The 22,366-nt window shown below is 47.7% G+C and overlaps 1 protein-coding gene across 3 annotated transcripts in view; it reads right to left on the reverse strand.

Moving 5' to 3' along the window:
• SLC4A4 (solute carrier family 4 member 4) overlaps window positions 1-22,366 on the reverse strand; it is a 237,630-nt gene that overhangs the window by 175,089 nt on the left and 40,175 nt on the right. Inside the window, exon 1 of one of the 3 annotated variants that reach the window (XM_056354473.1) lies at window positions 13,447-13,758. The exons of the other annotated variants lie outside the window; for them this stretch is intronic. The gene's annotated coding sequence lies outside the window, so the exon portion shown is untranslated. Of the gene's footprint in view, window positions 1-13,446; window positions 13,759-22,366 lie in introns of those variants that run through there. 3 annotated transcript variants of the gene reach the window in all.

Genomic DNA, 22,366 nt, shown 5'->3' on the forward strand with positions numbered 1-22,366 from the left:
AGGAACTTCTCAAAGCCTACTTGTCATCAGCATCCTCATGCAGCTATGGTGGGATTGAGACACAGAGAAAGTGCATGACCGAGAATCACGAGTATGTCAAGGGTTTGACTTGATTTCCAAATAGTAGAGGCTTTGGCAAGGGGGCACATGGAGAAAAAGGAGGAGGGGAAAAAAAATAATGAAATCAATCCCTGCAAACTTTAGCTGGTACTAGATGAAAGTCCCTGTAAAATTATGTAATTTCTACAAGTTAGACAAGTTACTAAAAAGTAAGAAAGGATGTGATACCATTTGAGATTACGTCAAAAGGAGCGTGACCAGAGCACGCAGCTGTAAAACAAAGACAGAAGAGACAAAGTCGCCCAGCCCAGGCATCAGCATCCACACATAATCCAGGCGGAGGAAAGACAACTTCTCCAAAAACATTAAACTAGCAAGATAACCAGCAGGCTTTCAGAGACTTAAGCACTCCAAGCTAACCTCATCCCCACCTAAGTGACAACAGCTTGTCCAGGAAGACTTTATGCAACACAAGCTCTTCTGAAGAAGGCCACTGGCATCAGTCCCACTGCACACATAAAATGCTAATTTAATAATAGTCAATCAAAACTAATGCAGACCTGATAGCTAGAAATGCAAACAGCCAAATTCCTACCAAAATGCCCTTTTTGCCTCCACCAGCTGCACTGGGAGGGGGAAAAAAACAACCCAAAACCCAACAACAAAAAAACCCACAAACACACAAACCAGTGCAGACTCAAGATGAAGAAATAATACTTCCAGAAAGGAGGGGAGAAAAATGCAAAACCAAGTTACATTAAAGCCACCTGCGAATAAACTGAAATCAAGAAGAATTTCATCACTTCCACCAATTTAAGCTGGCCAGAACAACAGAAGAGAAAGTCCCAGCCCACAGCACCGTGAGGCCAGGGAGTCATTCTGTCTCTGAAGAATGCCAAGTGCTGAGCAAAATACTGATGGTATCTGCACAAGCCCCAGGACCCAAGGGATGCTGGTGCCTTACTAATGACACCCAGGACGATCATTCAGCAGAAACAGGACTGCAAGTGGCGATTCCTTTCTGCACGGTCACAGCAGGCTCACAATTCTATTCAAGGAGAGCAGGCTATTGCACCTTCGTATGATGAGGTTGCTGGGACAAAATCACATATGTTTGAAGCCCAGCTATCACTAACCGGGCTTACACCCACACGCAGGGAGATTTTTCTGCTACTCCAAACTTCATGTCATGATATCAGAAGGGCAGGTTTGTATGTGGTGTTGCCAATCTTATCAAAAATATAGCTGCCACGGAGCACCAATGAGCACTGGGGTAAAAGACAGGCTGGAGGAACCTCACTGCCACAGCCACCAGCCTCACAAAAGAGCTGGTCCACCCAGTCACTCCCCCGACAGCACCTGCAGTGAAAGCAAAAGGAGATTTCTCCACACTTTTCAGCAAGAGGGAGCGGGTCACTGGCATACGGAGCAAAGCACCACCTTCAGCTGCCCCCTGCCCTTCCACGCGCTCAGCCGATCAAGCAACGAGGGCAATGCATTGCAGTGACCTACTTGCCACCTTGACTTCCAAGCGTGGTGCCAGCAAAGAGCAGACCAAGCCCGTGATCTTTAAACTTGGACCTGCAGACTATCAATTAGCTGTTAATAACACTTTGGCCCAGAGCAGGCAGAGGCACATGATTGCCGTTTTGCTGCGTTAGTCAGCGGACAAAGCGATAGGGGTTCCTTTGCCACTAGAACGTCAACTTCAACGGGAGGAGCATGATGCAGCATAAAAGCAGAGTGGTAGAAGCAGACAATGCATGATCCCGCATAAAGTCGATCCATTTAGAATCACCACACTCACTTTACCAGCAAAATGAGTTTGCTACTGGATTGGCATTTCGCTTCATGGGAGAGTCATGTTCTTAATTTGGTTCTAAGTGCCCTAAAGCTGGATTTACTGTATCCTCCAACCACAGCCAAGAGCACATCGTTGAACTGCTGAGCAGGCAACTCCCAAGTTTTAACAAGACTGTCCTCTAGATGACATCCATTTAAGGGCAGCCCAAAATAGACTTCCTCATATCAGCCTAAAACCAGACTGAGAACAAAATAATAACCCAAGCGCTGAGAAGTAGTTTCTTGGCAGAAAGTGTTCGTACCTACTTCTTATAAACTCCTTTCCAGTGACCCACAGCCATGGAAGAACAACTTGAGGGGAAAAAACTGGTAGGGGCACAGCGATGCTGACAAGCAGCACCGCTGGCAGGAGGTCCTGGGTCCTCCAAAGAAACCTAAACATTAGTGTAAAGACTAACAAGCTTGTCCAGAAGACCAAGCAGATTTCTGCAAGAGAAGAAATGGAATCTCAGTGTAGGTGTTTCTTACAGAACAATGTCTGAAAAATGTCATCCACTCCAGGAGCAGACTTAGGGGGATAAAAAAAAATATTAAAAAATAAAATAAAATAAAAAAAATAAAAATCCATTCTTCCAGATAGAAACAGCCTAAAAAATTAAGATCGCTTGCATTTTCCTTTACCAAAGGAAGGCTACTCATGTTAGACTCCTGCAGCACTTCTCCAGCCACTCGAGCAAGTTTGTCACTGGAATGAATTCCTCTCACTGCATCAGCAGCTGGCTCCTCCTTGCTTCAGTAGCACAACAAAGCACTACTCCCCAAACACCAACCGCCCCGACATCCCTAGAATGCTCTCTTCAGAAAGGAGAGATTTCCCAGGTTCCTGTGCAACTCAGCCCTCTATCAGTGAGGGTTTCAAGCCGTGGCATTTTAACACGAGCTAGATATATTTTAAAAATACTTTATAGCTCCCTCATTCTCTTTCCTTGCCTTCCTGAACTCTCTAAGAGTTCCTACTTCTGCCTTATGAACTCAACGCTCAAGAGCATCTTCAAGAGCCACAGCTGACGTTAACACGCTCTGCGTGATACGCAGCCCGCAACAGAACAACGTGTGGGTTGCTGTTAAGTAAAGCAGGAGAATGATGCCTGGTGCCCATGACAGTCAAGTTATGAAGGTAACGGGCCAGGAACTGCATGCCAAGACCTGACACACCAGCATACCAGACCAAGCTTCCTTGCTCATGTTGATCACCCGCTGCCTGCTTTCATCCTCTTTCTCATGTGCATCTGCCTAAAAAACTGCAGGCAGCCATTCCTTGGGAAGAAACCTCAGAAAAACAACTTCTAAAAACTGGCTCGAAACAGTTGTTTGCTTTGCTAATGTATACTCATAAAGCACAGCAGGATAAAGCAATTTTACACTCCCTTGTAAGCCGGCAGGGCCAAGGAAATGTTTTACTGACCTACTGATCTTTTTTATTTTTTTAAATAAATAGAAGATGAAAAGCATTTCTGCAGTTTGGTGTATGGGGTGCAGCCACCAAGCAAGCCAGCGTGCCTGGGGATGGAGAGAACAATGCAAGGCAGCACGCGTGACCAGCACCCACTGAGCACAACCTACCCAAAGTGGCATCACCTAGCCTCTCCGTAGCTGTCCCGATTCATCCCCGACTCAACTGAAATCCTTCCAAGCAGTATTCTTGGGTGCTGTACTTGCCTGCAAATTTCACCAGTCATCTTTAACCAGAAGCCTCCATTCCAGCAGAGAGCACAACAGTGGCCAACTCCAGCTCATTTTCAACAGCGTGGATACAAAGCTGCCTTTTGTCCTTTTGGTGATAAGGGCCTCGGTCAGCAAAAGAGATACAAGATACTCCTCGGTGACTCTGGCCGAGTCACCAGTGTCCCAGTCATCAGCCGCAGGCACTTTCTTAATTAGAGGGTATAACCACTTACCACCAAACCCAGCTTGTAAAATCTTCATGTAATCGCAAATTTCTTGGAGACACCTGCTAACAAAGAACAGCTTTATGCCCAGCACCTAATTGCAACACAGCTGTTTAAAGGTAAAAGGAAAATAGTCTACGGTAATATTAAATCCCGTTATCTGCACCCGCTATCTGGCATTTTTTTATTGCTAAGTGGAATGACTGGTCCAGGAACAGAGCCAGAAAAGTCAGTCTGATACCATAGTTCAAGACTTCGTAGACATTACCGAGAATTTCAAATTAAGGGTCATATCCAGAAGCGTACCAACCTCTTCATGAAAAATGCTAGGTACCTTCACTGAGTTACTTTCAAGCCTCCACGGGAAAATACTAAGCTGTTTGTAACCCAGGAAATGCTTGTACCAGGAATACTTAATGCAAAGGTGTCTTATTCATCATTTAGAATTAAAAAGGCAGAAACAGGCTCAAGAAAGGTGGCTCCATTTGTAGAAAAGTAATTACAGAAATTTGTAGAGTTCACAGAAATCTCTATGCACTCCCGCTGTTCTCCACCACCGAAGGCTCAGAGGACATTCAGGTTACTTGCCAGGAGATATATTTTGAGCATGATGAGCTTAAGTTGTTTTTGCAATGCTTTTTAATAAATTAAGTTCTATACCTAAGGTTCAGTGAACTGCATTGGCTCTGGGCTCTTCTAGCTTGATCTTTAATTTGAGTAATTATTTTAAAAGCTGGAGACACGATCTCCTTTTATTCACTGTCTGGAGAGGATTCTGACACTCTAAGATACAGTCGGGGTTTCCACAGAGTTGTTTTGCAGTGTATTCTCTTTCAACAAAAATTATACATTGCAATTTTGGCAAAGGGAGGATGATGGGTGATCCAAACAAAACTTAGGAAATATGGAGGTTTTTTTCTTTTGCAGCAACTCCTACTCTTTCACTGATTTACTCACAGGTCCAGAGTGTCCGTCACGGATTAAACCCAGAGTGTGATGATCACAGTTACATGCCTGCTCCTTTAGCTTATACTGCAAGTAGGAATAAGGCATGAAACCGAGTAGTCAGAGCATCATGGTTGTAGTTCAGTGCCCACAATAGTCAAGGAAGGGTGCCTGGGCTTGCCTGCATTGTCAGCGAAGCATGGACCCAAGCCTGCGCTCAAGCCCAGACTTGCTCGCATTCTTTCCACACTAGCAGGCTCCCAGGCTTAGCTTCGGAGAAGGTGGAAAATTCAGGGCCTACCACAAAGCCCAGCAGACCCAACTTTTCATCCTCACTGCCAGACACCAGTGAGGTCCCGCACACAGGCCAGCGCTCTCCGGCGCAGCAGCAGGAACGGGCGGCCAGTCTCAGCAGGCGCCACGCAGTGACGCTCCTAGCGTGCATTGCGGGGCTTCGAGCCGTCGGGCTCTGTACATCGAAGCCTACTTGCGAGACCCGTGCTTCAAGCACACCAGTGACTCTGCCACCCCCAAAGAGAGCTCAGTGCCATGCAGATCCCTCCTTCCCCCCACAGCCCCCTCGGACTGTCACAGTCACGCATCCCAGTGACACAAGCCATCCATTGAACTCTGCCGGGTACTCAGCCTTCATTTTACATTCAAAGCTTAGCTAAATTTTCTTCCAACGGTTCTTATCTTTTCATCCGTATAACACTCCACTTAGAAGAGCACTCTATCTTTTTCAACTGATCTATTTTCAGCTTAAAGGTTTCACAAAACTTTATTTTAGTTCTTTTTACAGTTACGCAATCTATCTACATTAAGCAGAGCAAAGCATCAGGCAGATTAATGCATTAATCAAAGGAAGCCTGCTCCAAACTGACGAGGCACATACCTTCTCTACTAAGCTAACCGAAACACTTCTTTTGTCCGACATGTCCCGACATATTCAGGACTCCAATTTACCCTAGTAAGGTGTCCAAATCCACTTCCCCAGGCACGGTTAAGTAAAACATACACCATGCCACAGAAGGCATTCTCAAAACTGGTCCAGCACGGAAGGCGTACGCTGTGGGAGACAGACTGCCTTTCCTTCTAAAACCCAGCTACGGCTTTTCGATAGATAAACCGATCGCTCACCGTTCACAAAAGGGTAGAAAATGTCAAATGTTATTTTATCCTGAGCGAGAATCATTTACACAATTATGGGGAAATCTCTGCATATCTCGCATTCCTGTAGCAGTACTCGCTCCTAAGTGAGAATAATCTTTGCTTTCCAAGCACGTTTTGGTGATGTATGTGTCAGTAATACACTGGAGACACAAACTCACTCTGCAATGGGAAGCGTTTAAAGTTAAAACTCTGCTAACACCACCTGTCTGTTCAAGATGTGTTTTTTCAACTAAATTAGCAATGTCATCTGACAGGGCTGCAGGTGAACTCTGACTGAAAACACAATCTAGGCAGCTGGACTAGGCGATTGCTGGAGGTCCCTTCCCACTGAAATACTCTGTTGCTTTTCTAAACAAATATTCTATTCTGCAGTTTCTCTCCAACAGCACCCTGCAAGTCCCTATCAAAGAGACACTGAAGACTTTGCACTAGTCTTCCATTGATTTCCAACCCCACCCTGCAAGCAGCTTACGGTTGCAACCTAGACTTTGTTCCTACATCCCTCCAGCCCCGTTCGATCCCTTCTCTCTGCTCACCATCCTATCTCACCACACGTTTCTCCCATTCATACCATGCAGGACTCAACCCAGCACAGCGTTTCAGCTCAGCCTTAAAAATCAACCAGTTGAATTGCTCCAAGGCCAGAAGTCACCTGTGCTGAAGTGCTTTGTGGGATTAAAGCAACAGCCCCATGGAAACAAAAGTTCCATGAACCATAAGAAAGGTTGGACTCGATGATCTTAAAGGTCTTCTCCAACCTAAATGATTCGATGATTCCATGAAAGATGCCAGAATTGGAGCCTGCTGTACCATCAGCGGCAATGTCAGCCACGCTGTTGCACCCCGGCAGCATGGGTCCAGCTTCCCAAGCTTTCCCTATGCAGCGATACAGACGCTGACTACGCTGAAACCCCATCCACCTCCGTGCCTTTCGTGAGCTTACCCCTCAGCAGCGTTACAAAGGCAGCCAGCACCGCTGCCGTAGACCACGTTCACACTGTGCCCGGGACGACGCTCCTCCACACCTCGTTATTACTCACAAACCCAGCCGAACAGATCATGAGATGTTAAAACAATATACGTGGAACTACCCCCAGGGCAGTACAGGCTGTATTGTGCCATTAAGGCTTTGGAACGAAGCTTCGTTGGGGACATAAGAGAACAAAGTACCCATCTATTTTCTCATTGCCGTTATTGTTTCTGCCTAGAAGGACACACAGGCTGGTCTGTTGAACCAAGCTGCTGTTCTTTAGCTGTGCTGTTTGCCTGCTGAATGCACAAACTGTCAGGCATGGAAGTGATATCAGACTATTGAAATTTCACAAGATTTTGGGTAAAATCCGTTTCATGACACCAAATTTGCCAACGGTGACACCTAAACACACACACGCAGTTCCCGTAAATGAGAAACACGCTTCCATCCCATGCCAGCGCAGTAAAGCAGGTTTAATACCCTCAAACGCTACTTTTCCTTGAGTTACTGAGCAACTGTTTCCCAATCTCATTCTAAACACAGGGTCTTCTCATACTTCGCAACCTTGGAGAAAGACCTTTATGCTTACGAATAAGGGCTGAAGTGTTACATAGTCACAGGTACAAGAAAAGCAGCTCTCTCTTGCAATCTTCTGTTCAAGGTTAAGAGTTGAAATTAGAGACCCAGATCAGTAAACCTCCAAGCGGTGAAGTAAAAACTTGAAAAAAAGTCTTAAGGCAAAAATAATCTTCAAGCTGCACACACGAGTGAAAAAGATAGGCAAGTTCTGGCTCCACACCTACCGTAAAAAATCATTAAAACTTGCCATGTTTTGTCCAAGATAATTACTTGACATGCATGACTCCAGTCGCTGTCTTTGACTTAAGGCTACACATCTGCAGAGTCATCAAAATCAAAAAGTCTGCGTGTTTTGCTCAGAAAACAGTAGCAGAAAAAGATAAGACTATACCACAGGAATGAACTTTAAGTGAAAAGCCAAAAATCTGTAACACAATTAAATCTCCACCAGGGAACAATCCCATAACATTTGGGGCTGTTTCATCAGTTCCACAGAGCAGCAGCAGCCACCTTGCACAGATTATCAAAAGAGGTACCATTCCCACCACTGCCCCCATAGCTCTAAGCCCAGTTTTCTACCCACAATTATTTTGTGTCCATAGCCAGGCAGATGATGGAAACATCCGAGTTCCAGATTTAGCAGTAGGAACACTCAAACAGATCAAAAACCCAAAGTTCAAAACCACCCTCATAAAAAAAAAAAAACAAAAAACCAAAAAACTGTAGCAAAGAAATACGTAGCTAAAGGAAATGAAAATAATAACTGAGTAAGCTGAAAAAGCAGTCCTTGAAATGGGTCTAAAAAGGAGCAACATAGGCAAACCTGCTCCAATTTATACAGAAATGCAATTTGTTTCATAGTCTCTGGCTGGATCCAAGCTTTTCTCCTCTGAAACTCAGCCAAAATAGTCACCACGGACCTTACTTTGCAGGAATAATTTGTTTAGAAGGCAAAGAAAATTATAGCTTTCATCAAGCCAACATTTTGCATTTCAGAATATTTTTAAATATTTTCATTTATTACGGTAACATTAGAATTGAACGAAGCACTTGTTATAATTATCATTAATAACAGAATAAAGTGACTTTAGTAGTCCTCAGTCTTAAAAGAAGTATTTCAAACAGTTCCCACCAGCAAATAGTTCCGTACATCCTGCATCTTAAAGTGAGTCTTGAAAAACTGATCAGTGCTTACGGAAGGAAAATTAAGGCTTATTTTGAGTCAGATTTAATACACAGTATTTAGCAAGCAGGCACTATATAGTAGCAGAACAGAATGACCCTGGTCCCCTATAAATGCAGTTATATAATAAAGCTCAGGTTCGAAACGCTGTGACTTGGAAGATTCCTCCCCTCCTTTTAGGGTCTCCTTAGCAGTAGTAAATACATAGATTAGCCACATCCCCTCTCTCTACACACACACACACATATATATATTATATACACACACATTTAAAAATAAAAATGCTCCTTCAATCTTTGTTTTACTTTTGCAGCAGAATTAGCACTAACAGCACCCATTCCTGGAATTTGGATGTTGAAAATTCATTTGAGCTGCAAATTACAAGGATTCCGATTTTGGTGATGTCAAATCATCTCTCCTGATTTTTCTGGTGAGAAAAATCTGTTAAAAATAGGGCCATTTGCAATGTGCTCTGATGTGCTCGGAAGGATTGGTCATACCCAAGCAGCACGGATCACAGCTGACCATCGTATGCTATGAGTCCTGCTCCCCTTTTATTTTCACGGCTGTAAATTTGGACAGAAAGCCACAATTCCAAACCAAACAATGCCAAGGACCAAGATGTAGGTTTCTCTCATTTTTCTGCTATTCCTCCCATAAAATTCACGCGCATTGTTCCCACTGACAGCCCCTGTGGCAACTTCAGAAGTTCCTTATGTGAAAAACCAGTAATTGCAGGAGAGTAATTCAAAGACACTTCTACCTCTTCAATTAATATAATTAGGCAACTGAAAAACAAGAGGACAAACGACACCGTGGGGCATCCCGGCTCGGCAGGACATGATGCAGCCACTCCGTTTAGAAACACCTGGCACAAGGGACAGCCCGCACAGCTAGCACGCAGTCCCGCACTAAGTGCATTATTCCATAGGGGATATCTCATCGTAACGAATATCACACACTCATTTCCACAGCTTAACAGTTAACTCCACATCACAGCATCTTTGAGCTCATTCTCCGTGCAAGTTTTTACCTGAAAGACTATGGCGACTCCAGGAAGCCACTATTCGGTAAGGTCTAGAGGGACGATGGCAGAGGTTTACCTGAGAGCAAGCACCCCGGCAGGCTACGGCAAGATTTAACTGATTATTTTTAAAGTTCTGTAGCTTTTTAGTTATGCCACAGGCTGTTTGGGTGCCGTCATTGTCTTCAACGTTGTCCAACAGCAATAAAAAGCATTCCTGCCTCAAAACTGCACACAATCCTGAGCAAACTCGGGTAGAAAGGAGATGCTATGGCAACTCCAAGTGCAAGGGCAGGGGGGCAGAAGCATTGCTTTGAACGGCTGCAGGGCTCCGCTGCACCCTTGGTAATTTTACTGCTGAATTTTCATTTCAAGACACACAGTGAAAGATAGTTCAGAGTGAGACCTCTGCCTCCCCATTTAAGTTCTGTTCTTTAGAGGGAGCACAAAAGAGAAGCTTTCCTTCCACCCCAAGTAGCACGATGACACAGACGTGCTCCTTTATCAATATTAACTGTAAACTGCTATTACTGGCTTTTGAAAGAGCACTCCCTTTTGAGCCTTCTAAATGCATTTGAAGCTGGAAGCAGCTAATTGACTTCGAACGAGAAAACCTAACGGTAGTTATCAGAATGCTTTTAATTTGCTCAAAGCAAGAGTTCAAATTCTAAACCTAATGCACAAAGTGTATGAAAGGCAGGTCGCTGGCGCCTGACAAGGATGCTATCTCACTAAGGCAGTGAAGTCATTTTTACCAGCACCACAGAGGAAACAACCCAATGCCACAGCACCAGAGTCAGAACACTGCCAACGCTGTTCGCAACAAGGCATCCTTAAGTCCTCTGGTGCTCCCAACCCAGAAGAAGGAATCCGAGGGCAAACCAGTAAAAGCTCTGCTATTTTTGAGAGTGACACGTATAACAGCGTCATCAAATTTTAAAAATGAAAAAATAAAAATCCAAAGGCTACCAAATCCATGCTAACAAACGAGCACGTAGGCACATAGTAGCATCCCTTTCTGTACCCAGGGGAATAAGTGTTTTCACACATCCACCCTCCCGCAGCAGCTATTCCACCCCGTGTATCTTTGCTCAGCCAAGGCAACACCTTGCCTTTGCAACCGCTTCTCTCCGGCGGGACAGAATCTCCAACTTTTAAGAACTGCAACCTGGAAACAGCTGTTTGCAGACTTATTGGCAGAAAAAATAAACCTAGTTTTCCTCTTTGCTCTCTCGCCCAGCAATTTTCATTCACAACCTTGCCCAAAACACCTTCCAGCTTGTTATTTACTATGGGTCTTCAAGGTGGCAGTGCAGTTAAAAATCCTTCAGACAGAAACACAAACGGCTTCTGCATTGCTGCTGGAAGAACTCTCGTGTACGTGAGCAAGGCGCCCTCTCTGATAAGTAGGGAGATGAGAAAACAAAAGGAGTTACGGATTTTCCCTTCTCACAAGGACGATTTTCTCTGAACTGCATTTTGTGGATGAATTCAACCTTTTCTTATCAGCATAAGACATCAGTAACCGAAGCATTTGCCCTACACCCACTGCAGGACTGTGAAAGCACGTTTTGAAAGCTCCTCCACAAACCTCCTTTCACAAACCCACTGCAAGGAATGCCACGATACAACGCCGGTACACAAAGGTGTTTTCTGACTGCAGAAAAGTTTCAAGATTTCAAATCCTAACATGGAAGCTTAAAGGAAAAATCTTCACAGTTACGAGCTGCAGACCTCACTGGGAGCTGAATGGATGTCTACAGGGTGTTAAACTTGCTAGGAATGCCCTGTGCACACAATGACAACTTCATCCCTCCTCCCCTCGGGGGAAAAAAAAAGAATAAAAAGAAAAAAATGAGCCCGTAATTCCTTCTCACCCCACTTTCAACTCTGGACAGCAGCAACACACCACGCTGCCAGTTCCTCCCAGGTTATCGGCCACTCCTCCACAGTTGCCAGCCCCTTAAAAGTCTTGGAAACGCAGCTCACAGTAGCCTCTTCCTTCAAGCCCAGCCACCGCTTTTACACCCATGAAGTTCACACTCGGCAGAAGTAAGGGATGAGTTACAAGCAAATCCTTCCCGTGATGTTTGGCGTGGTTTTTTTTAAAACTTAAAAATATAGGCTTATTTCACATTTGCATCTAATGGGGGGAGGGGGGGGGGGGAGTAATCACAGAAAAAGCATTGCTGGAGATTGTCCCAGCGGTGGCCCTTCAGATCACACTGGCACTCAGGCAGGTGAAGTTACTGAGAAATAAAACCAGTGGCTGAAATAAAGCCTTGCAAAACTGAACACTGTGACCTCCTGGCATGACAGGAGTCACCAGGAAAGGGCTTTCAGCGCTGGCTTCGGCGCTCTGCAGCGGGCAGGAGGGGGGGGCACACACCAACAAGTTCACACACACGCCAGCGTGTGAGCAGGAGCACGCATACTTGCGGGAGAAAACAACCCAATTAATCACTCTGCATATGATGGGAAAGTATTATGACAAAATTAAAAGTTGTTGTGAAAGGGTCGCCCAGGGTTTGGGAGCCTTACAGGGCTGGGGGGTTGGTTGGGGGGGCAGGAGTGTCTCTGTACCCTGCTCTTAACACACAGACAATTTCCTTTTGGTTATCAACCAAAAGAAGAACCAGGCATATTCCCGCAGACTATCACATCAGCAATTCCTAAGTAGAAAATTCTATTCCCACACACAATACGCGACTCTGCGTACCTTAAGACCAGCTAGCCAAATTTTATTTTTTTTTAATGGAAAATACGTACGTTTCAGGAATAACCAGAACGACAAAGGCACCCAGCAGCTAGCAGCCTGAGCTCAAAGTCGCGCTCGATGCACAGTAAACCGCACCTCCCCAAAACAAAACAAAAAAAACAAAACCAAAAAAAAGCAAGTATCCCCAGTCTGCAGAGCGTTCTCCATCGGAGCTGCTGCTCTTGGGATGGGCCCCAGGGCCCAAACTTTGTGGCGATTTACACACCTCACCCTACTTAGGGGGGCAGCTCTGCGGGACGATGGCCCATGGCACCGTGCCCACGCCGCGGGGCTGCGGGCGCACGCGAGGCCACCGGCTCTCCCGAGCGCGCGGAGGGGATGCGCTGCTACCAAAGGAGAAATCCCTCAAAATTCATTTCGTCAGGCAGAAAACCAAGCCAGCGCGAGGTAGGGACAAAAGGCTGCTTGAAGGCTGGTGTCCGTGCCCCGCTCCAACCAGCCGCGGTGCCCGGCGGGCAACTCGCCCGCGGCACGGAGCTGGTCCGGGCGAGGGAATATCCCGTACGGCCGGTACCGGGCAGAACGTGAAGGGACTCGGGAGGAAACAGGATTTCCCAGGAACCGGCTGCCGCCGGTGGCTACCGAGCATCGGACTCGAACCATCCAAGGAAAGTTTTTCGGCACCGTTAAAGTTGGCACCAAGCGGGAACGCCGGAGCGCGGCCGGCGGGGCAAAACCGGCAGGAAGGCGGAGAGCCCGCGGTGCCCCCGCGGCAGGGAGAGACCCCGGTGCCGGGGAAGCTCCCGGCGCCCCGCGGCAGGGAGAGACCCCCCGGTACCCCTCGCGGCGGGGAGAGACGCCGGTGCCAGGAAAGCCCCCAGACCCCCGCGGCGCGGAGAGTCCCCGGTGCCGGGAGAGCCCCCGGTGCCCTGCGGCGGTGCGGAGCGGTGCGGAGCGGTGCGGTGCGGAGCGGGCAGCCCCCCCGCGGCCGGGCAGGTGCGCGGCCCCCCCAGCCCCCCCCCGCCAGTGCCCGCTCACCTCCGGGGCTCGGGCTTGCGGCGCTCCTCCAGCTTGGCGGCGGGCGGGGCGGCCGCGGGGAGCGGGCGGCGGCGGGGGGGCGGCTTCAGCGCGCGGCGCGGGGCATGGCGGCACGGCTGCCCGCCGCCGGGCTGTCGGTGCGGGGCCGACGGCCGCCCGCGGGGCCCGGGCTGAGGGCGGCGGTGGGCGCCGGGAGCGCAGCGCCCGCGGCAGGCCCGAGCGGCGAGGCGGAGCGGCTGTGCTGGCGGCGCCCGCCCCGGCCCGCATTTAAAGCCGCCCGCAGCGCTCGGCCGTCCCCTCGCCCGCTCCCATCCCGTCCCATCCCCTCCCCGGCCGTGTGGCCGCCGCTCGGCGTCACGGGGCCCCGGGGCGGGGAGCCCGGAGGAGGAGCCTGCGGGGCTGCCGGGGCTGCGCGCCGCGGCCCGCTCTGCCCGCCCGGGCAGGTGCTCGGGGCTCGGGGCCCGGCCGGGCCGCCCCGGCGCCGGGCGGGGGAGCAGAGGCGGCCCTGCCCGCTGGGCCCCGGCCCTTCCCCCCGCTTAGTTCTTCCCTTGTTTTAGCCACCCCACTCCAGCCACCCCTCCCCGCCCCGCAGCCTCGGCGCTGCCGCCCCATGGAGCGTGTCCCCCCCCGGGGAGGGATGCCGGCCGCCCCCACGGAGCGTGTCCGTGTCCCCCGCCGGGAGGGATGGGATGCCAGCCGTCCCTGGAGCGTGTCAGCTCCCCCCGGGGAGGGATGTCGGCCACCCCCACGGAGGGTGTGTGCCGTCGTATGCCCCCCGGGAGGGATGCCGGCCACCTGTGGTCAGGGGGGGTTGGATGGCAGCCCGGAGAAGTAGCAGCAGCGGCCCACCGCAGCCCCGGGCAGGCTGCAGGCAGAGCAGCACACTGTCCCAGCCAGAACCCGACCCCTGACAGCAGCCCGGCTACCATCCTGGCTCTACAGAGGAAAAAAAAAATAAAAAAAAAAAAAAGGGAGGGGACCCCATATAAAACATCATTTGGTCCATTCGTTATAATTTTGCAAGGAAGTATCATTGTATGTAGTGCTCTTCCTTGGCTTCCAGTGTGGCAGGGCTCACCAACCACCAACTCACCTTTGCTGCCCACAGGTGTAGTTTCACTCCCCCCTCTGTCCTGTACACGCTTCCATTTACACTAACTGCCCTTGGAATTCCAAGTTCTTTCCAGACTGGTGTTGGAATAGAGCACTAATACCAATAACCCGCATCTAGTTCAGTAAAAGCTGCAGCTCTTGTGCTCGGCTTTCCTGTCCAGGCCAAGGTGACGAGGTCTGTAAAATATTTTTAAACAAGGGGGCTCTGCTCTGTAAAAGGCTCACAAGTGACAGGGCAGAAGAGCAATCCATCAGCGGAGCAGAGCTGGAGGCTTGGGGGCACAAAGGAGCCTCTTGTAGCTCTGGAAGGGGGAAACTCCACTTCTCCAGCAAGGTTTTACCATTACCACACAGGCACTGCCTCTTCAGCTACTCCTCAACTACCAAGCTCCACTTTTTGTCACCCATCCAAATTCAGTATTAGGGAATAATATGCAATCCATCGGACAGGCAAAAAAGCAGCAGCAACAGAAACCGCAGCACTTGCAGGCTGGAGTGAGAGCACCACAGAAGTCACCTCCTGCCTGGACTCCTCTCCCTTCTGCTGCTGTCACCTCTGCACTTTCCCCAGCCCCTGAAAACTGCCTTTAAGCCACTGAGCCTTCGCCCCCATTTTAATGTTTTCCTGAAAGATCCCAGACTGATGGTCTGCACGTGAGTGAACAGGTCATGGCTTGGGCTCCTTTGCCCCCTTTTTCATAAATCAGATTCCATAAGTACCTGTTCTTAAACAGCCAGTGGGTGACTGACAGCATAGCCATGACTTTCATCACTTAAAGCTATGTTTCATTTGAACTAATGACAGTCCCCATATTAACAAAAGCAAAGCACTTAATCAATTGAGCAGCTTTGTATGTTCAACTCTAAACATAAACAACTGTACATATACATCTTCCTCTCTTCCAACTGCTTGGAATGAAGGATGACTCTTCATGCTTTAACTCCCTGATGGTATCCCAGTTATTTCGTACCTCCAACTTCTCTTCCATTTATAAATGAACTGAGAAGCTTCTGAAGAAAAGGCACATTAGCAAGAAAAGGCACATGAGCTAGTTCAGAGGATTGCTGTTGCATCTTGCTGCATACACAGCTATGGGGGGTTATAGGCTACCCCCACCCACCCCAAGTGTTTAGCTCCCTCACTGAAAGCACTTCTTGGATGGTTCTCAGCAGCTGACTCTTAACTTGCTATTTTAGCAACAAATCTAAATAACTCCCATACCAATTCCACCTCCTTACAATTCACAAACTTAAAATACTGCCACTTTCAACCTGTGCATTTAATTTTATGGCTAAAAAATGTTTTGACATTAGGATGGATGATTTTAAGTCAGTCTTTAAATACACCATCACAACATTCAATGATCTAAAACCCTATCAAAACTTTCCAGGAGCCCTTAAATAAAAAGCCAAGACAATTATCTTGGCCAAGTTTGAAAATGAGTACATTCTGCATACAGAGAAATGCCCAGGTAAGGGACCCAATAATCCTGCCTGTCATTGCGATTGACAAAATAAAACCCCATCATCTAGAGCCGACTTGTCCAACATAATGTATACACATACCTTTTGGCATTACTTATACATCTTTGGCCCGCATATTCCCTCTTAAAAATTACCCAGACATTTCCAATATTTCTGCTGTTTGATTTCATAAGCAGAGATAAGCTCATCACTCAGGACTAAAACCCGCTAATTTTCCATTCACGGAACAGGCAACAAAGAAACACTTTTGTTTGGGGAGTCTTTGGCCAGCTGTTTAAATCTGCCTTCCCAGCCGGCTGGCTTCAGCCCTGCACGCAGAGGCTTGGTGATGAGGTGTGCCACCAGCCTCTGCTGAAGCCAACCTCCCTCTCACGACCAAGGCCATAGAAGCCTGTCTCCACAACGGCACGGAACAGGATGCCACCTTCCGCTGAACATCCTCTGCTACACAGAAATCATTTTTCTGCCTTCTCGTCCAGCGCACAATTTGCCTGTGGGGTCGCATCAGGTATCATTGTCAATGACAGCATTTAACACGTCTACGGGTTGTAAGAACCGCCAAAGAGATGATGGTAAAAATTAGAGGATACAGAAACGCACATGCTCAGTGGAATCGGTAGGGTAAAACTTTCCCTGTGGGCAGGCTATTCCATAAATACATCTCACAGCTTTTCTGGTAGATTCCTCAGAAGCCGCTCATGCTGACCACAGCGTTGTCAGTCAGAGACGATGCTGAAGTAGATGAAAACTGGCAGCTTCTGCATTTCCAGGGTTTTGTGCAGGCTACCGAGCGATAAATTATTTGCATTGGATTAAGTCAGGAGTAATTCAGACTAAGTCAGGAAGTTTCAGAGGATCAAACTGTTTCAATAGAAAGAACTCGGTGCAGAGAGACTGCAGTTGTACTTATCTAAGAGGCTTGCCGCAGCTTCTCCTTTGTTGACAAACCCTCAGTGCTAAGTCATCATTTACAAAAGCAGGCTCAACCCTGAACACACTTGTGCCTGCAAGTAATCCTCTTCACATCCACAAAATCAATCACACCTATTTTCGGGACTCAATCCTGGATCATGGCTCTTCCAAAGGACCTTGAGGTTTCGGGGTGTTTTAGGTTTCTTTTATAAAGATACAGGTATGCAGTTCATTCTAGCTGTTGAACTCAACAAAATCCTGCATTGCATTCCTTAGTCTTACAGCTGAATTAGCCCACAGCACTGATTTCTAAGGGCAACCACAAGAACCAATTTTGTAGCTCTCATATTTGTATTCCCTACTTGTGTTCAGGTCACCAAGAATCAGGACTCACCTGTCCTTTCCCTCCGCTTCCCAGGAAATCTAGATACAACCCCGTGTCTCAGCAAAGCATTACCTGATAGCTGGCTATTCAAGGTCTAATGTAAATAAACCGGTTGGCTTTTCAAACTTGATTAGCAGGTCCTGCATTTTCTAATAGTTCTGCCTCAGTTAGCTGTGAAAACAGTATTCCATGGGGAGCTGACTTTTCAAACTCCACAAGAGTCCTGTTTCAGCCTCCTGTCTGCTCACCTGCTGCAAAACCACACGCGGGGCTCTAAGAAGAAAATTGCCAAATTCCCACTGACTTCCCGTGCGCTGGCTTATACTTTCATTTTTGGAAGGAGGCAGAAACAGGAGGTGCTGAAAACCTTCCAGCCAAGGTAAGACAAAATTGAAGCTGGAGGCTTAAGGGGTGGTGGGGTTTTTTTTGCCATGTGTGCTTGATGTGCTTATCATTAATAATACATCACATCTGCTTGAGAGCAATGAGAAATCCTGAATCACTTTGATAGCCGTATAGGCCACAATGGTCTATTCACTCACATCAAAAGAAGAGAGCTATGGGGATTTCACCGTCTGGGTCAATTGCTTCTGGGACCTTCCAGCACTTCTGGCAGCTGCTGGTAGCACAGTGTATTTGTCTCAACAGCTTTTTCAGTAGATCCCTAGTTAAAGTTGGAAGGTTAAACACTTGGAGATCAGAATGTATGAATGTAAGTGTTGTGTTCTGCTCGCCTGGGAAGCAGCGCAAGGTTGTGCTTTGTACAGACCTGTAAGCGAGACCTGCAGGTCTCTTACCAACTACTACCTCCAGGACTGCATTTTCTAAAACGCTCATATTTCCTCGCAAAAACATGCCTTATATCTCCAGCACGAGCAACTCCCCCACGCACCACCCCACTGTGCCCATCACATCCAGTAACAGCAGGGCTGCACAGAGCCCCTGAGCTGTCCGGGTGCCAGGGCAGCAGCAGCACCAGCAGGGAGCCAGCCCCAGGCTGCGGTGCCACTTGGGCCCGTGCTGGGAACCTGCCCCATCAGCAACCCCGCTTCTCCCGGGGAGAGCGGGGCCAGCACAAACCCCAGCTTCAGCCCCCCACCCCGAGAAGGGTAAGTGGCTGGTGACCCCTTTGCAGCAAGCAAGCTGGGCTTTCTGCAGGACGGCTCGAGCGCCTCGGGGAGCAGTGCAGAAAGCTGATTTCATACGCCTGAAGTTGTGTCCTGCCCAGTGCTACAGGGCGTAAAGCCAAACCAGCCTTTGGTCAAAGAGCCAGAAACACAGGGCTTTGTTAAAATAAAGAAAGTGTGTTTGTTTATACACCCACAATAACCACCAGAGCATAGGATGCCGAAACACACGCTTCCGCCACCTACAACTGTTGGGATACTGAAACAAAAAATACTCACCCCCTCTAGAACGAGTGAAGGAGGAGAAGGCCAAAGAAGAACGGAGCAGCCCAGCTGACTGAAGCACTTGTATACCTTCAAACACATCGCCTCTTCCCTGCTTCAGCGCAAGCTCATGCAGAAAGCAGGTCAGAAGGGACATGGATTGTTTTCACATCTCAGGACGGGAGGGAAATCAGAGGGCTAAAGGCAATCCCCTGTAGCACAAGGCTAACTGTACCTAAATGGGTCACAACTGGAAGTGCTTGTCTGCTCTATGACAGATATAGGGGGCTGCTAACAAGGGCAGTGGTGTTTACATCAGGAGGATTTATTCTCCTCCCAGTTTCTCCCCTAGCTGTCATTTAAATTAGTTTCTTTTCCTCATTCCTCAGTTATCAGCACCCTGGGTCAAAAAACATGAGAGCTTAGAGGCACGGGCCAACATGCCCTCCAGTCCTTTCGTACAGCACCTGTACTGTGGTCCAGAGCGATTCTTCTGAGCATGAAACGCTCACAAAGCATTAACCCTCGTCTTTACCACAATCCTTCTCACTGTGCACCAGCTCAGGAAAACTTCTGACATTTTATTGCCTACTGGAAGGACACGAAGAAATCTTACCACCCACTCTCAGTGTGAGGCCAAGTCCACCAACATGACTAACAGACAAAAACCACAGCCTGCTGTCAAAAACCAGCAGCCCCCTCAGTAAGCCTTCTTACCCGCTGGTGGAAGACACCTTCCAACAAGCTGAGGGTGACAGGCATTAATGTTAGGAGGCTACCTACATCAGGAAAACAAACTCTGCCTGCTTCTCTAGAACTGAATCCTTGCCTCTCATACACTGATAGCATCTGGTCTCGAGCACTGAGTATCCTGCAGGAAAGAGCAGATTGAACGGCAGGTCACTGTGACCCTCTTAATTCAAGACTACATCTTTTCCTGATGCATAAAAATATCAGCTGGATACATAACTGTGCCGGAGTGCCAAGCCCCTGAAAGGTGGAACACAGTAAGGTGATCCTGAAATGGAACTTTCTTTCCAATGCAGTTATTCCCAAGGGACAGAGCTCTAAGCTTCGCTAAGAGATTCAAACCTAGCAGCCTTCCGGCTGGTAACATCCAAGAGCAGATAGTACAGTCTTCTTCAAAAGATGCCCTATATACAAAAGCCTCCATCAAGATGGAACATTCTGCAACACCTCCACGGGGTTTTAGAGATGCCAAATGGCAGCAGCAGGAAATCCAGAACACAGCGTGCCACAGCAAGACAGCAACTTCCCTGCAGAACGCCTCCTGCCGCGGAATGCTCTCACAAGGCAAGCGCATCCAGAATGCCGCCGCAGGATCCGAAAGGCTTTGCTTATGGCCGAGTCTGAAGAAACAAAAGAAAACTTTTTTGATGGTATAAGCCACAAACTGAATATTTATAGGAAATGCCTTTGATAAACACGTTTGTCATTACAACAGCCACAAAGTCAAGATAGAGGTGGCTCCCTCTTATTCTAAAGGCAGCAACAGTAACACAATTATTGTATTGATAAATTACCAACTTCTCTACCTAATCCAACCATACATACATCTGAGTGTCCCTTCTCAGGTGATGTCTTGTGATAGATATTGGGGGGGGGAGCTATAAAACTATCACAACAGGAAACTACACAGTAAAGTCCATGGAGATCTCTATTGCTTAGCTCCAGGCAATTAATCATTAATTGATTTCCAGTACTGTTTAGGTTATTGTTCTTGGAACATTGTTTTTTCCTTTACTTAGCCAATTTAAACAACAGATATTCATCTGAATGTTTCTTCTTCTTCATCTCAGCTCTTTGCCTTTAACCATTTTCCTGTTGTAATAACACAGACTTTTTATTCCCAGTAAACAACAGTGTTCCCATCGATTACCTCTCAAAGTGTCACCTATTTTTCCCCCTTTGGGGGGCCCTCTTGATACAGGGAAAAAGGCTACACAGGAGCAACTGGTACTTGCAATAAAGTAACATATTTTCCTTTCTGTCACTTCACTTCTAAACTCCAGGCCATTTTTATGCCAGACACAGTCTATAACACTATATACCAAAGGCTGGTTTGTTGTTTTGATTTTTTTTTTTCCCCTTTGGGAAGGGCTTCACAGTTTATTATCCCAGTGTCTATCCTGGGTCATCAGAAAAGTTTGCTTTTCTTTTCAGAAAATTTAACAGCACCATGATTATTCACTGCTTTGGATTTTCACATCTCTTGCTCTTTCTCTACTCTTTTATATAAACGTATCCTAAACAAAACATTTAAAAACAAACATTGGCAGGTCATACTTAGCCAGAAATTGGTGCTTATAAATAAAGCTTTGAGGACAGAATGATTTTTAAATTATTTGTTTAGTAGCTCCAACAGAAACAGAGTATTTTATAGCAAACAACAATCCCCCAGGAGCACATGTAACTCCAAAAGGTCTCTGGCACTTCAGGACAGTCTGAAGAGCACAGCATCCTAGGTGGGGGGGGAAGAAAAAGTGCAGAGTGCAAGTAAAATTGGATGAATATGTTTGCCCAAGCCAAAACAAGGGAAAAAAAAAACCCAAACAAAAAAAATCACAACCAAAAAAACCACACAATCCCCACATAAAATGCTTTCTTTCTTTTTCACTCTGAGATTATGCACAATCACAACAGAAACAATCAGAACAGTTAGTAGCAAGGGGTTTGCCCTGTCCCTCTTGGGCAAGAAAAGTCTGCACCCCAGCAGCTGTGACACCTTTGCTACTGTGGCAGGGAGCGTTCCCACAAAAGGTTTCAGGTGCTAGGGGACTATTTTTGCAATGGGAAAATCCTCACAAAAACCCACTGCCAGCAGCTTCCCTCTCTCATGGCATTGTTTCGTGAGGGGACAGCACTGCTGTTGGAGCCCTTCACCCCTTGTAATGCAGTTTTAAGGAATGTAGGAACAAGGAAAGGGAAAGCAGGAGACAAAGCTACCTGCGACGTGACTGCTCATCGAAAGCCAAGAGGCTAGGAGGGAAAACGCATCGGTGAGAGCTGGCTGCTCTTTCACTGCTCTTCCCAGCCCAGCAGCCTTCTACAACAGCTTCTGCAAGCTTGGGCAGATGAGGAATAGCCCAGATCTTAGGGATTCATCACGAAGGAAGGGAGAAGCAACCCGAGCTGAAGTCATCCAAAGGCAACGTGCTCCATCTGAAGACCTTTGGATAGATTCTGTTAGGCATGAAACCCCTCCCTGGCCAACTCTGTCGGATATTCCAACCACTGTTCCCAACATAGCCGAGCTGTGCACTTCACGTAAGGCAACACCAGCGAGCTCAGGGGAACGGCACCAAGGAGAAATCCACCCATGAGTCCTGTTGCTGAAACCACCTATTTAAAAGCCTCCGGCGGTTACCTGAGGCAGCAGCCCCTATAGAAGGTTGCAGCCAACAGCCCATGTCAGAGCGAAGCCCCATCTCCACTCCATGGAAAGAGGCGATTTGCTGAGCAGAAGGGCACAGGCAAGGGCTGCCCGGTGCTCTGCCCACAGCAGTGAGGGCAGGCAGCGGAGCCTTGCGGCGAAGCACTAACCTGCAAGAACAGATCAGGGTCCAGGCTGCCGCCTACAAGAAGGAGATGAAGCATGTGGTTGGCCTCAGCT

This window comes from Falco biarmicus, chromosome 1, assembly GCF_023638135.1.
Source record: "Falco biarmicus isolate bFalBia1 chromosome 1, bFalBia1.pri, whole genome shotgun sequence".
In the NCBI taxonomy this organism is placed as follows: Eukaryota; Metazoa; Chordata; class Aves; order Falconiformes; family Falconidae; genus Falco; species Falco biarmicus.